At 38.8% G+C, this 16,663-nt stretch overlaps 1 long non-coding RNA gene across 1 annotated transcript in view; it reads left to right on the top strand.

Moving 5' to 3' along the window:
• Positions 1 to 16,240, top strand: part of LOC138889130 (uncharacterized) — a 31,223-nt gene extending 14,983 nt beyond the window's left edge. Inside the window, exon 4 of the long non-coding RNA XR_011406709.1 lies at positions 15,886 to 16,240. This is a non-coding gene — a long non-coding RNA (uncharacterized lncRNA). The remainder of the gene's footprint in view (positions 1 to 15,885) is intronic.
• The last annotated feature ends 423 nt before the right edge of the window (positions 16,241 to 16,663 follow it).

Raw genomic sequence — 16,663 nt, 5'->3', positions numbered from 1 at the left:
TGTCCTTGAGGACAAGCAAATGAGGGTCATCATACTGTCGCTCTCTGATACGGTCAAATAAGGAAGACCGAGAAACCAGGCAAGCTAGAACCCAACTAGGCTCCGAAAGATCCAATCTCACAAACTGGCTGGCTAAGGCCTGAATATCCATCACCATAGGCCTCTTCGATGCTGGTAAATAAGCCAAACTCCGCAAACTCTCCGCTCGGCGACTCAAAGCATCGGCCACCACATTGGACTTGCCCAGGGTGATATAAAATAGTAATTTCATAGTCCTTCAGTAACTCTAACCACCTTCTCTGGCGCAAATTTAGATCCTTTTGCTTGAAAAGTCTTGCAAGCTCCGATCGTCAGTATAAATCTCGTAGGGAACCCCGTATAAGTAATGACGCCAAATCTTCAGGGCGTGAACTATGGAAGCTAACTCAAGGTTATGAACAGGGTAGTTCTTCTCATGTATTTTCAACTGTCTGGATGCGTAGGCAATCACCCTACCATCCTGCATCAACACCGCTCTGAGGCCAACCCTCGAGGCATCACAATAGACCATATAAGACCTCGAACCTGTAGGCAGTATCAAAATTGGGGTTGTGGTCAAAGTTGTATTGAGCTACTGAAATCTCACCTCACACTCCTCCGTCCATTGGATTGGATCACCCTTCTAGGTCAATCTGGTCATAGGTGCTGCAATCGATGAAAACCCCTCCACAAAACGACAGTAGTAGTCTGCCAAACCAAGGAAACTATGGATCTCAGTAGCTGAGGATGGTCTGGGCCAACTCTGTACGACCTCTATCTTCTTCGAATCCACCTGAATACCCTCACTCGATACCACGTGGCCTAAGAATGCCACTGAATCCAACCAAAACTCACATTTTGAGAACTTAGCATATAACGTCTTCTCTCTCAGAGTCTGAAGCACAGTCCTCAGGTGCTGCTCAGGATCTTTTCGACTCCGGGAATACACCAAAATATCATCAATAAAGACAATGACAAACGAGTCAAGATATGGCCGGAACACACTGTGCATCAAATGCATAAAAGCTGCTGGGGCATTGGTCAGCCCAAATGACATAACAAGGAACTCGTAATGACCATACCGAGTCCTGAAAGCAGTCTTCGAGATATTTGGCTCCCGAATCTTTAACTGATGGTAACCTGAGCGCAAGTCAATCTTAGAAAACACCCGTGCACCCTGAAGCTGGTCAAACAGATCATCAATATGAGGAAAAGGATAACGGTTCTTCACTGTAGCCTTGTTCAACTGACGATAATCAATATACATACGCATAGAACCATCCTTTTTCTTCATAAACAAGACAAGAGCAACCCAAGGTGATACACTGGGCCGAATAAAACCCTTATCAAGCAATTCTTGTAACCGATCCTTCAACTTAGGAGGAGCCATACGATACGGAGGAATAGAAATAGGCTGAGTGCCCGGCAACAGATCAATGCCGAAATCAATATCTCTATCAGGCAGCATGTTTGGGAGATCAGCTGGAAACACATCGGGAAAATCCCGTACTGCTAGGACTGAATCAACTGAAGGTGTATCAATACTGACATCTCTTATATAAGCTAAATATGCGACACACCCCTTCTTAACCATACGTTGAGCTGTAAGAAAAGAAATAACTCTACTAGGAGTGTGATATAAAGTACCCTTCCACTCAACACGTGGCACACTTGGCATAGCCAACGTCACGATTTTGGTGTGACAATCAAGAATAGCATAATGGGGCGAAAACTAGTCTATGCCCAAGATAATATCAAAATTAACCATGCTGAGTAATAATAGATTGGAGAAACCACTAAGAGAAACCAAAAACGACCGATAAACGAGGTCTACAACAAGAGAATCTCCCACAGAAGTAGAAACATAAACATGGGAACTCAAAGAATCCCGAGATACACCCAAATGCAGAGCAAAATAAGAAGACACATAAGAGTAATTAGAGCCTGAATCGAATAGAACTGATGCATATCTGTGGCAAACCAATATAATACCTATGATGAAAGAATCGGAGGCAACAACCTCGGTACGGGTAGGAATGGCATAGTATCTGGCTTGGCCTCCCCCTCTAGGGAAACCTCTACCTCCCCACCTCCACCTCTAGCTGGATGAGCAAGTGGGGTAGCAACTGGAGCTGTAACCATAGCCTGAGAACTCTGCGGGGCACGTTGTGGCTGAGAAGTCTATGGAGGTGCACACCTCCTAAGTCTAGGGCAATCCCTCACCACGTGGCGTGTGTTACTATACTCAAAACAAGCTCTGGGAGGACGTGGTGGCTGTGATGAGCTAGCGCCAAGTCTGCTGGACTGACCTCTGAAAGCACACCGCGCAGGAGGTACACTAGAAATTGGAGGTGCATAATAAGGTTCCTAAGGCCTAGGAGGAGCTGGAGTATTGCTGGCTGATGGAAGAGCTGAATGAATAGGGAGACTCATATAACCCCTACCATGACAACCTGTAGCTGGGGTACGGGCACCAGAATAATGGCCCGCCTCTCGAGACCTCTTGGCCTCCCTCTCCTCTCTCTCCCTAGCATACATACCCTCAATCCTCCTAGCAATGCTCACTACCTGATGATAAGAAATATCCAAATCCAACTCACTAGGCATGCTAGACCTGATGCTGGGAATAAGGCCCTCAATAAACCGGTGAACCCTCTCGCGAACAGTAGAAACCAAGGCTCGTGCATGCCTAGCCAAACTAGTGTAACAGACAACATACTCTGAGACAGTCATAGCACCCTAGCACAAATGCTCAAACTCTGCACACCATGCGTCCCTGAGGCTCTGAGGAACATACTCTCTTAGGAACATATCTGAACACTAAGTCCAAGTCAGTGAAGTAGCCTCATTCGGACTATCTAACTCATAGGTGCGCCACCACTCATAGGCGGCTCCTCGAAGCTGGAAGGTAGTGAAGGAAACCCCGCTCGATCCTGATATACCCATGGTACGGAGAATGCGGTAACTCTTATCTAGAAATTCCAGAGCATCCTCCGATGCTAGACCACTAAACTCAGGAGGCTTATACCTCTTGAACCTCTCAAGCCTTAACTGCTCCTGCTTGGAAGCCGCTACCATACCCTCGGGCTGAACTGGCACTGCAAGCGGTATAGGAATAATCTCAGGGACCTGCTCGACATGCACTCACTACTCAGAAGTGCGGGCGGTGGGAGTCTGTGCTCCTCCCCCAGCCTGAGATGTGGCTGCAGCAAGGGGAAGCAACCCTGCCTGAGCCAGAGTGGTGTACATGTTCATGAACAGTGCCAAAGTCTCCTGAAGAGCTGGAGTAGTAGTAGCAGTAGGCGTGTCAGGTGTCTGGACTCTGGCTGGAACTGCTGGTGGTACCTCGGCGGCAGCTTGCGTAGGTGCTCTGGCTGCACCACGTGCGCGTCCTCGGCCTCTACCCTGGCCCTGGCCTCTGACGGCTGCAGTAGGGGGTGCAGGTGCCTGATCGTCTCGGGTAGCATAGGTCCTCACCATCTGTTAGAGAATAGAAGACAAAAGTTTAGAATTGTGATGTCGAAATATCGCACGACAAGGAAATTAAATGAAGTGGAATTTTTCTAACAGTTACATAGCCTCTCGTAGATAAGTACATGTGTCTCCGTACCGATCAGCGAGACTCCAATAAACCGGCTTGTGATCTATGACTCCTATGAACCTAGAGCTCTAATACCAACTTGTCACGACCCCAGTTTGCCCTCCGTGAACTATCGTGATGGCACCTAGTCTCTATGACTAGGTAAGCTAACAATATGGAAAATAACTAAACTTGCGGAATAAACAGTCGAAAAGCCATAAATAACTGAAGGAAAATAATATTTAAATGTTGCTCGACACATACACACAACTCTTCAATAATCTGACACACTATCCCAAAACCCAGAAACTTACGGATCCACAAGCTGAGAATAACGGTACATAGCTCTAAATCTCTGGAATGTCTAACAAGAACAAAAGTACAGAAGGGCTAATACTAAAATGCAGAAATAGAAGGAGACTCCTAGGTTTGCGAACGCGGCAAATATACCTCGAAGTATCTACAGCAATCGCCTCTCTCAAGGATAGTAGGCCTGATCAGCGGTACCTGGATCTGCACATGAAAACACATGCGCAGAAGGGGCATGAGTACACTAAAGCGGTACTCAGTAAGTGCCAAGCCTAACCTCGGTTGGGTAGTGACGAGGTAGGTCAGGGCCCTACTGAGATCGAATAAATATAAAGATGATAGGATAAGATAAGCAGCACAATTGAGAATCTATAGTAAGAATCTACACAGGATAATAAGAGTATAATAACGGAAAAACAGGGATGAAAGCAAACCACAATGAACGTAACCGGGGATCTCTCAGTATCCTCAACTTGTTCTAGGGATCTCTTGGTATCCCGAGGTTCTCTTGGTATATTTAATATACGCCAGGGATCTCTTGGTATCCCGAGGATCTCTCGGTATCCTCAATATATGCCAGGGATCTCTTGGTATCGTCAATTTATGCCAGGGATCTCTTGGTATCCCGAGAATCTCTTGGTATCCTCAATATATGCCAGAGATTTCTTGGTATCCCGCACCTCAGTCCAGATCATAAATACGTACAAAGGATCTCCCGGGATGCCGTCCCATAGTCCCAAATTAAAAACACACAAAAGCAACACAAGAATACTCAATTAAATACTAAATTCATACCAAGTAAACAATTGATTCTAGCTTAACATGCTTCACGTAATGCAATTAAATCAGTTTAAGTAAATAGGCAATTAAGTTAACTAAACATGCTTTTCTAAACCACAACAGGCTGAATTCGCAAGTAGAATAAAATAGGAAAAAGGAACTCAATTGAAATACTTGAAGGAAAAACCAGATCTGAAGTACGCGCTTGTTACCTCATGTACAAGGAATTTTAATTATCAAATATATCATATACTAAGGGAAAGGTCCCCCACATAAGGTTAGACAAGCCACTTACCTCGAACCAACTCAAAATCAACTCGAAACCACACTTTTGCCACGAGTATCTGACTCCAAATGGCCCAAATTTATTCAATTCAATTTTATATTGTAAATAACACTTCAAGTAACTGATTCTACAATTAAATTCTAAGCTAATATGCGAAATTATGTAAAATGACAAAAATGCCCCCCAGGCCAACGTCTCGGAATCGGGTGAAATTAATATTTTCAGAATCCTCATACTCTCCCAAGTCTAACCATATAAAAATCTCTCAAATCGGATGTCAAAAACCCATTAAAAACTCAATAATTCGGTCTATGAAGTTTTATAAATTTTTCATTGAAAATCCAAAATTAAAGGAGGAATTAACGCTTAGATTAATGGGTTACAAGTAAAAAGGAGTTTAGAATCGTTACCCAATCGGAATCTCTGAAAATCCCTCGAAATCTCGCTCAAATTCGAGCTCTCAGGCTTAAGTTTTGGTAAAAATGGCTAAACCCTCATTCTTTGAAATGTTATATCTGCCCAGGTAATTTGTTCAATGCGATCGCAGGAAATCGTCCGCGATCGCGAAGAGTAAAATTTAAAGGTTCCAAAAATGGCCTATGCGAATGTAGCCTAAGGCATGCGGTCATAAAAGATAAAGAAACAGGCTTATGCGATCGCGAAGAGGAAAAGCGATGAAGTACCAGCTCCAATTTTCTGCTATGCGAATGCGGAAAAACAATTGCGAATGCGAAGAAGGAAAAGTTTGACTTCCGCAATCACGAACCAGATAATGCGATCGCGTAGAAAAAATCATCCCCCTCCAGAATTACTCTTTGTGAACACGGAGGGATGGATGCAATCGCAGTGAAGGAAGGTCTGCAACACCTGAACCTCAAATTTTCTGCAACTCTTTAACAACACAAAATGGCATGTTGAGCATCCGAAACATACCCGAGGCCCCCAGGACCTCAACCAAACCTACAGACATATCCCATATCATCATTCAAACTCATTACAACCTTGGGAATGCCATAAACAACATCAAAACATCTATTTTTCATTGAATCCAACCTTAAAAGTTTCCAAAAACTCTAAAAACATATTTTCGATCAAAAAGTCTATCAAACCTCGTCCGAATGACCTGAAATTTTACACACACATCCCAAATGACATGATGGAACTACTGCAACTTACGGAATTCTATTTCGACCCTCAGATCAAAATCTCACTATCGGATCGAAAACTTCAAAAATTCAAACTTCGGCATTTCAAGCCTAAATTAGCTACGGACCTCCAAAACACATTCCGGACAAGCTCCTAACCCCAAAATCACCTGACGCAGCTAACAGAACCATCAGATTTCCATTCTGAGGCCGTCTTCGTACTGTTCTGACTACGGACATCTTTCCACCACTTAAGCTCTCATTATGGGACTAAGTGTTCCAAAACTCTCCGAAACTCAAAACCAAACATCCCGGCAAATCACATTAGCAGAAATAAACTTGGGAAAAACAGTTAATAGGGGATCGAGACGTTAATTCTTAAGACGACCGGCTGGGTCGTCACAAATTCATAAATGCGGAAAGAATGATCAAATAAGGAATAAACTAATCTAAGCATGGATATCATAAGTAAAGAAGGCAATAAATTACAAGCTACAAGTTCCACCCACATGCTTTAACCCAACAACAATGCATAAGTACTTCTTATCTCGCATATACGTTGTACCTAAACATTTAAACATGTAGCAATTAGGCAAGCAAGTCCTAATCCCTCAAGTCAAGGTTAACCACGATACTTACCTTGCTCCGAAATCGAGTCAAAGTCCAACCACGACCTTGCCTTTCGAACCAACCAAATCTAGGAATTTATTAACCAAATGATTCAAAATAAGCCTTAAGAACTATCCATGAATAAAAGAGGTTCAATTTAAGTCATTATTAAAAAAGTTAACAAAAGTCAAACCCAGGTCCGCTTGGTCAAAACTCAAAATTAAGACCAAAACCTGATTACTCAATCACCTCCGAGCCCGGTTATGTAATTTATTTCAAAATCCGACCTCAATTCGAGGTCTAATCTAATTTTACAAAAATCCCTAATTTTACCCAAATCTCCAATTTTTACCATGAAAATCCAAGATTTAAGGTTGAAATCTTATGAAATGTAAGGGGTAATTGAAAGGAGGTAGGTTAAAGTCACTTACCAATGAATCGAGGAAGAAAATCTCTTGGAAAAATCGCCTCTAAGGTTTTTAGGGTTGAGAATTTAAAAGAATGAGCTAAAATCCTATATTTCCCTTCTTAAGTCCAGGCGCAGATGTCGCAATTGCGACCTGGGGTTCGCAATTGCAAACCCCGCAAATGCAAAGTCTTCACACTTCTTCTTCCATCTCAATTGCGATGGTTTGTTCGCAAATGTGAACATGGACTTCTCGCAACTACGACCATTTTGATCGCAAATGTGAACTATGTTGACCCAGCCCCACTTCGCAATTGTGAAGTAATTGTTCGCAATTGCGAACCTGACAGAGGCACTATAACAACGCAAATGCGAAACCAGACCTCGCAAATGCAAGGTCTGAGGCCTGCACCAGAAATAGATTTGCACCGGCTATTTTCTTAAGTCCAAAACCACTCCGAAGCCTATTCAAAACTCACCCGAGCTCTCGGCGTTCCAAATCAAATATGCAAACAAGTCCAAAATCATTATATGAACTCGCTCACACGATCAAAACACCTAAATAACACCTACAACTACGAATCAGACACTAAAAGGAATGAATTTTTCAAAAAAAAAAACTTAAGAACTTCCATTTAAACAACTGGATGTCCGAATCACATCAAATCAACTCCGTTTTACACCAAATTTTGTAAAAAAGTTGTAAATACAGTAAAGAACCTATACCAAGCTCCGGAACAGAAATTCGGATCCGGTAGCAATAAAGTCAAACTTTGATCAAATTAAATTCTTTAAACCTTTAAACTTTAAATTTTTGACAAAATGCGATAAGTCGAGTTAGGGACCTCCGAATTCAATTCTGAACATACGCTCAAGTTCTAAATTACGATACGGACCCACGAAACAGTAAAAATACGGATCCTGATCCGTTTGCTCGAAACATTGACCGGAGTCAACTCAAATAAAATTTTACGGCACAAATTTATATTTTTATCAGTTTTTTACATAAAAGCCTTCCGAAAAAAGACACAGACTGTGCACACAAATCGAGAAAGGCTAAAAGGAACTATTTGAGGTTTCTAAATACAAAAGTAATGTTTAAAACTCCAGATGACCTATTGGGTCATCACAACGAGCAACAGTCGTCTAATGTACATACTAGATATTTCAGTGATTTTGTAATTTTCATGGATTATCTTATCGACTCGGAGAAAGATGTGAATTTATTTTGCCAAAAAGGAATTATCAGGAATAGGATACGGGAGGACAAAGAAATAGCTACCCTTTTTAACAAGACCGGGAAAGGTGTCATCGTTTCATCTGAGAACTTCTATTACAAAGAAGAATGCAGAAAATTAGTTCAGCATTGTGAATAACCATGGAACCTAATGAAGGCAAGTTTGAGGCGCAATATTGGAAAACTAATTCAAAGTTATAGTAGAAAACTTTAATTATTTAGGATTTAGTTTATTTAATTCATTCTCAATAGGATTTGTAGTCAGAATTAATATAAGAATATGCTTTCCTATTTCTAGTTAACATAGGTTTCATACTATTATAAATAATGGTATTACTTGTTTATTTTAATATGTGGATATTTGTGAGAATCGTAGAGAGCTTACAGATATTTAATAACAACATATTTTACTTCATATTGGTATCGGATTTTCTACGATCTTGGGAGAGAATCAAGTAGTTTTCGCTGCCGACGGACGACACTAGCCTATGTGTGTCGCCCGTCTGGCCAAACATTATATTGACAAACCCTGACCAATGATTATATTGGCAAAAGCTGAGTCAATGATACATGTATGGAAAACAATCATGCTAAGAAGCATTGAGCAAAAAGATTGCAAGCATAAACATGTGCAAGCAAATATGGCACACGAGGAAGAGGCTCTTCTAAGAAATTAGATAAATGGCCAAGAAAAAATAAAATTGATTGTTGGTGATAAAGTGCATCAACGGGAGTTGGAGACAAGTGCTTCAACAAAATTGGATGTTAACGACAAAGTGCTTCAATAAAATTAGGTGTTGGTGGCAAAGTGTATCAACGGGCATTCGAGACAAGTGCTTCTACAAAATTGGGTGTTGGTGACAAAGTGCATCAACGGGATTGAAGATAGGTGCTTCCACAAAATTGAGTGTTGGTAACAGAGTGCATCAATGGGAATTGAAGACAGGTGCTTCAACAAAATCGGGTGTTAGTGACAAAGTTCATCTACGGGAGTTGGAGACAGGTGCTTCAACAAAATCGGGTGTTGGTGACAAAGTGTATCTACGGGAGTTGGGGACATGTGCTTCAACAAAATTGATTGTTGTTGACAAAGTGAATCAACGGGAATTGAAGACAGGTGCTTCAACAAAATTGGTTGTTGGCGGCAAAGTACATTAGCGAGGGATTAAGACATGTGCTTCAGCAAAAGTAGAAGTTGAAGAGACGTGCTTCAACACACAACATACAACTTTGAATTACGGGAGAATGTTGGAAAACTAATTTAAAGTTGTAGTAGAAAACCTTAATTGTTTAGGATTTAGTTTATTTAATTTATGTCTCAATGACATTTGTAGTCATAATTAATATAAGAATATGCTTTCTTATTTCTAGTTAAAATATGTTTCGTACTATTATAAATAAAAGTATTACTAGCTTATTTAATGCGTGGAGATTTGTGAGAATTGTAGAGAGCTTTCAGAGAGTTATAATAAAATATTTTTCTTCACACAATTATTTTAATAGTCCGTGGGTAGGAGCTTCAGCTATGGGAGCTGTCATACTCCTCATACTCACAGCTATGCAGATTGTTCTAGCCAGTGGTGGAGCCAGAATTTTCTTTAAGGGGTGTAAAAATATATAAAAGTAAATATACCAGGAAATTAAGGGGAGTCAAAACATAGTAGATATAAATATAATTTTTTTTACTTACCTACACAGTGTATTTTTCCTGCGAATGACACCCCTTCCTATAAGGTGGCTCCGCCACTGATTCTAGCTTTCACATGTGATGTTTAAATAGTCATTGTTCTAATTATACACAATGGTTGTTTGATTTTGTTAGTCCTTTCAGTCTGGTTTTCCTTACTATTATTTGTGTATCCAATCCAAGTTTAAAATGTCTTCTACATATACTATGAGGAGTCTTCTAAATCATCAGGTGTACAAATTAAATGGAGGTGGAATGAATAATGAAAATTAACCTAACAAGTTTTTCAAGTTGGAAGTAATCTACAAGAAAGGGCTATTTTACATCTAGTCAATGTCTCAAGGGAATCCACTCTTCCCATCTCTTTTTGTTTTAGGGGCAGAGGTGCTTTTCAAACTCCTCCACAAATTAAAGGACAATGACAACTTCATACGTACCCTTTAGCATGAATACGACCTACATCACAATTAGTCATTTGGTTTATGCAAATAAGAGAGTGATTTTCACCGGAGGCAATAATAACTCTGATCCATCAAACTTATTGTTTAACCAAAAAATAGATTTATCGGTCAAAGTCTAAATTTAGAAGAAAACGGGTTACTAATAAGCAAATTTTATTTCACTTTCCCAATATTATTTATGAAAAAAATAAGAAGAATGGTAAAGAAAATATACTGAAAGAAATAAAGAAAATATTGATGAACAATTTATAAAATCAAGGTTGAGAACTTCGATAAAGCAGAGAAGTAAATAGTATATTTCAATAGTACTTGGAATCTGTCTTTACAAATAAAATTCGGTGTCCTTATATAGGAGTTTACAATCGTAACGTTTTCCTCATATAATTTGGGTTTATTATGGGAATTAATTGTAGTGATTGCCTAGTATCTCATGTAATTGTAAATGTCGTATTTATTGCTATAAATGCCTTATAACTGTTCTGATTCCCCTTCCTTATTTACTTTTGTTTCATGTATCTTCCATTCTTTTGGTTTTTATTCATTCCGTCCTTGCCTTTTCTTGGGAACTGTAAGGCCCGGTTCTCTTCTATGTACTGTCTCGTGGGTGTTTCTCTTGTGCCTTCCTCTCTCAATTAATTCTATTATTGAGAAAGCCACTTGTCATTGTATCACTGCTCCACGCGTCGTGCTTTGTCAGCATACTGACATTCCACGTGTAATGCTCTTTTTCCACCAATATAGATAGTCCTTCCACTTTCTGAATATTCTCTATTGAATATTCGAGAAGTGGAAGCTTTTATGGTGGAAATTCTTTGCCGCCGTATTTCAAATATAATCATGTCTCCTTCAGAACCGATGCGACGTACATCACATCTATTTAATGCTCATTCATGTGGCTTCTAACGATTGGTTCTGCAGTTTCTCAACACTTTTTAAGGTGTGGCCGCGTCAGTCACGAAGTGACAGTTCCATTATGACGCTTCATAATGACTAACTTTAATAATGGTCATGTCTCTTTATAAATAATCCATTCTTGTTTGATTTCTTGGAATCCTTCCTCTTCCATATTCATTACCTTCTTGTTGCTTTATATTTTTCTGCGTCTTTCTTCTGTATTTCTTTGAACAATCATGTCTTCTCCAGATCCCCGTAAGGTGGTAATTGTTGACGAATTTGTTCTTTCTAATGCTCCTACAAGAAGTTGGAGGGGTGGTAGACTTCGTAGTCTTGGTTTAATATCTAACCGTGGTTCCTCCTCTCAGAGTAGTACTACCCAACCTTCTTCCTCTAAGCCTAGGGCTCCTTTAACCCCTATATATTCTTCCAAAAATAGAGACTCAACTGATCCTGTACGTGAACCTACAGTTGCAGAGATTGTTCCTCAAGAATTTTATTTTTCAACTGATCGTGAATCCATGAGAAATCAAGTTTCCTCTATAGCTTCCCTTAATCCTGCTGACCTTTATAAAACCTTAATTACTACTGGTCTTATTTTCTCGGTTCGAAGAGAATGTAATTGGAAACCAGATTTCCCAATCTTAGTTCTCAGTTCCAACCAGAGAATTACTTCATACCAAGCTGGTTATTCCTTTGTTTACACTTACCCCTTTACTTTAGGGTTTAAACCACCTATCGACCCAGTAATCGTTGAATTCTGTCGTTATTTCAACGCGTGTCTTGGACAAATTGACCCTATTGTTTGGAAGGCTGCTGCATGCCTTCGTTATTTATCGGATCTAGCTTCTATGCCTTTTTCTTTCCGATACTCACTTCATCTTTACTCTCCTAAACTGTTTCGTGAAGGAGTTTTTTCTCTTGTGGCTAGAAGTAAGAGAGTATTGGTTTGCCCTGAAGATGATAGGGACCGTAGCTCGTATGCCCATTTTGTTGTTGTTCCCACTAGTGCTCTAGTAGGTGAAGAAAATATGCCTTTTCCAGAAAAATAAAATTTTGACACGTAAAATTTCCCCTTTTCTTTTCTTCTTTCTTTTTCTTAAAAATAAAATAAAACCTCATGTGATCATGTGCTTTCTTTTTCAGCAACCATAAAAGTTTTTGAGGAGATTCCCAAATTCTGTGCTTGGGTAGACAAACCGCTAACTGTTGCCCCTATGGAGAAAAGATCATAGAAATACCTTTCACAGAGATTTGGCTAGAAAGCGAAGAAGCACGACACTTTTTATCTTTACTGTACCTTCCTTTTTCTTCCTTGTTTATTCAAGAATTTCTCATTTTCCCTTTTTTTTATTAGGGTTTCCCATTCGTAACATCAGTCCCGCATCTATTCCCTCAACCAGGCTTTCCAAGAGTCTTGCTCAGGAAAGAATTTTAAGTGTTTCTTCTTCTAAAAGGAAAGCTGATGGAACCCGTGGCTCTGAGGGCGAAGAAGAGACAGAGGAGGGTTCTTTAGTGTGAAGACCACGAGTCAGGAGACTCGTAATTTCTGATGATGAAGCCACTCCTTCTCATGACCCTCCAACTAGTTCAGTCCCTTTTAGACTCTTGGATGAGCCAGAGAGTGCTCCTGTGGTGGTTTCTAATGATGATGTTGTTGATCCTCCCCTAAGTTCTATTGATAGATTGTTTGTGCCCCAAAATCCGAGGAGTGCGACCGGTGCTCAACCGAGTAAACTCGATTGAGCAAGCCTGTTATGTTCCATTCTACCCAAACCAACTCATTATAAAATAGGATATGGACTCCATTAATCAGATTTAGTAAGTATTTCATTAACAACTTAAATCAAAATTATCAAAGTATTACTAGTTGTATAAATCTTTTCCAAACATCAATATTTCTACTTTAATTCCCAATACCAAACACCACTCACAACCTGACTACGGAGCCTCTAAATATAATTGAAGAATAATATGGAAATGCCGGTAACAAGGCTCCGGATATACCTCTAAATACAAAGTACATGACAAACAATGGTACGTTACCCCGAAATGAAGTGGGGCTCACTAAATCAGCTGAAAGGAAGATGCGTCACTAGCTGTGACCAACACTGCCTGCTATGGAACCACCTACATCCATTTAAAGATATAGCGCCCTCGGCAAAAAGGACGTTAGTGCCATCAAATAGCACTAATATGTATAACTAAACACCATCTAGTTAGAAAGAACTATCATACAAGAGCAAAGAAATCATAAACACCTTCTCATTAGAAAGAACTATCAAATAAGAATAAAGGAATCATAAAGGTCAATCAAAAGCTTTAACAATCATCACATCATCAAATCGAAGAATCATATGACTTTCACATAATTGTTAGAAAGAACTTTCATACAATAATAAGGAAATCACAAGTACAACTCAAACACTTTAAATGATCACAAAATCATTAAATAAAAGAATCATGCCATTTTCACATCATTTTCCCATAGTTTTAGGTTGGGGCACTTGATATTGTTCATCATCATTCATAATACCACCGCTTTCTTGAGCGGAGTCCAATCACGACCCGATTAGCTAGGTTGCCTCATTTGAGACAAATACCTCAATCATAATCTCATTTTTCCTTTTTCCTGAATTCATTCACAATACCACCACTATCTTGAGCAGAGTCTGATCTCGGACCAATCGGCTAGGCCGTCTTGCCAAGGTGTTGTTCCCTTCTCCTTAATCATCTCATTTAAATCTTTATTTCACATATATCAATTCATAGGCACTTGGAGCCACAATTATCACATCATACTTGGCACTAAGCTACATTTCATAACTCAATCTTTTCTTCCCCACATTTCACATCATTTCCACATATTTCACATCAATATCAATCTTAACAACAAGCCATTCAATTCAAGATGTCAAGTATACATGAGAGGAATCATGAATCATGGGCATATACAATGTTTTAGAAATCATACACCTCAAGTTTATTAACAATGGAACTTTAAACACAACTAATTCTCCCAAAAAGGAGGGGACACACCAAACTACAATAAAAACACACATCAAAGGCATAAACAAGCAATTACACTAATTGTTCTTGAATTACTCTTTTCTAATCATGACAATATACAATTTCAACATCGAAGTATGTAATAAATTGGATCACATTGGATGTACTCATAAGGCAAAACATTATCTCGAATAGCCACTTATGGCATAAATTGTGTACAAAGCCTTTAGGGCACATTATTATTGAAGTCATTTATGGAAAGCAAAGTCGAGGCTCATTTCATAATCTGTTTCATATTTTCTCATGTCATAGGCATCACCAGGTACAATTATAATTCAAGTTCTCGGCATATTGGCCACACTCTATTTCCCAAATTCATTTGATTACTTCAAACATCTCTATAAATAGAGGGTTTCACATAGTTTGGCATAATATATGCAGCTCAAATCTCAATTTAAGGTCTTAGCATATCAATACATGATTCATTTTCCTTGCACCTTTTTTAAGTTATCAAGAATAGCACATTGATCATATTGGAATGCATCTTTCACAAATATAGGGTCACAACACCAATACATGTAAAGTATCAATCAAAGCAAGAATCCAAAGTTCAGTATTACCACATTTACACAAGCATCAATAGAGCTCAATTTCTAAAAGACGGGGTTTTAGCCATACATACCTTGTCTAAGCTTTCCTTAAGTTACTACAACATTCCATAAATTCTAGCAATCCCAATATACTTTGAGACATAACAAAATTGAACACAAATTAGGAAGGTATCCATGGTTTCAGCTCAGTTGAGCAATTTATCAAATACTAGTTGAGCATCTTGATTTCAAATCTGTTTTACAAGGTTTCCTTCATTCCCTAACCCAATCTTTACTTATTTATGTTCAATAATCTTCCCATAAATCTAATTTGTACATGCATGTATACACAATACTAATACACCCAAGAATCATACCTCAATAACCCATCTTATACCTTAAACTCGAAATTAAAGTCTAATGTATAGAAACCTACCTCTTAGATGAAGAACATGTGATTGGGTTCTTTGATTTTTGAAGACTTGAGCAAGATTTGGATGATTATGAAGCTAGACCTCTCCTTTCTCTCTCTATATGCTCTCATTTCTCTCTAAAACCAATTCCTTCTTCCACATTTTTACTTCTTTAATTAGGTAAATTTTTTTCTTCCTCTTCTTTCTACCAATTTCGTTAATAATAATCTCCCGTTATCTTTGTATAAAAAATTATTCTTTTGGGATAGAATGTCCAAGAATTCGGTTTCCTCTCAAAGCTCAACCCAATCGAGTAGATGTAATTGAGGATAGGTTACGAGTCAATTTACGGCCAAAACTCCTATTAATTTATGGAGTAATTAAGTAATATTTTGCCGAGAAACTTGTAAGTTTGTATTTTAATGTTCTGGATGATTTTACTGAAATTTTATTTTGATAAGGTTGCCTCTTGTGGCTATTGGGAATGGTGCGACGAAGAATTTTCCCCTCTTGTGGCTATTGGGAATGGTGCAACGAAGAATTTTCACAATATGTGGCATTGGGGATCAATAATTTGAGAGTTTCATTGGATGTTGTTCGTCATGAAAGAATAATTTGTAGAAAACGATGACTAAAATGTGGTGAAATTGTATATATTGGAGAAGAAAGTGTAGAGAATGAAGATTTCCTGCTATTGTCGTGGTGTATATTTGTTGGTGTAGCTGCTAACGTGATGTAATGGTGATTAATAGCTATGTAATGTCCAGATTTAAAGCTATGTAAAACTGCAGATTTAAAGTAATAATTTTTATGTAATACTGCGGATTTGAAGCTAAGTAGTTAGTATGTTAATGGAGGTATCTTAAAATACAAGAGGACTATATCCATTTGTTTTTTACCAAGCTATTTTGGTATGAAATAGACATTTTCGTGCAATGCAAAACTACAAAATAGTTGTGCAGCTATTCTCAACTATCTAAAACTATAAATATATTTTTGTTTAGAACCAGTAAAAGCATTGGCATAACTAATTCATCACTAAGACAACAAAAGATAATCACTTTACATGTCTATTGATATTACATAACATCATGGTACGTAACCAGCAAAATAATTTAACTTCTAATTGTCTTGTACATGGCCCTTTTAGCTTTCAGTTTGCCCGGTAACTAACAACGGCTTCACCTCACTAAACCTTAGCTCTTTCCTTATATTCTTGACAAATATTAATATATGACA

This window comes from Nicotiana sylvestris, chromosome 4 (genome assembly GCF_000393655.2).
Source record: "Nicotiana sylvestris chromosome 4, ASM39365v2, whole genome shotgun sequence".
Lineage (NCBI taxonomy): Eukaryota > Viridiplantae > Streptophyta > Magnoliopsida > Solanales > Solanaceae > Nicotiana > Nicotiana sylvestris.
The sequence above is the reverse complement of the archived record's forward strand: the minus strand, read 5'-3'. Positions and strand labels throughout refer to the sequence as shown.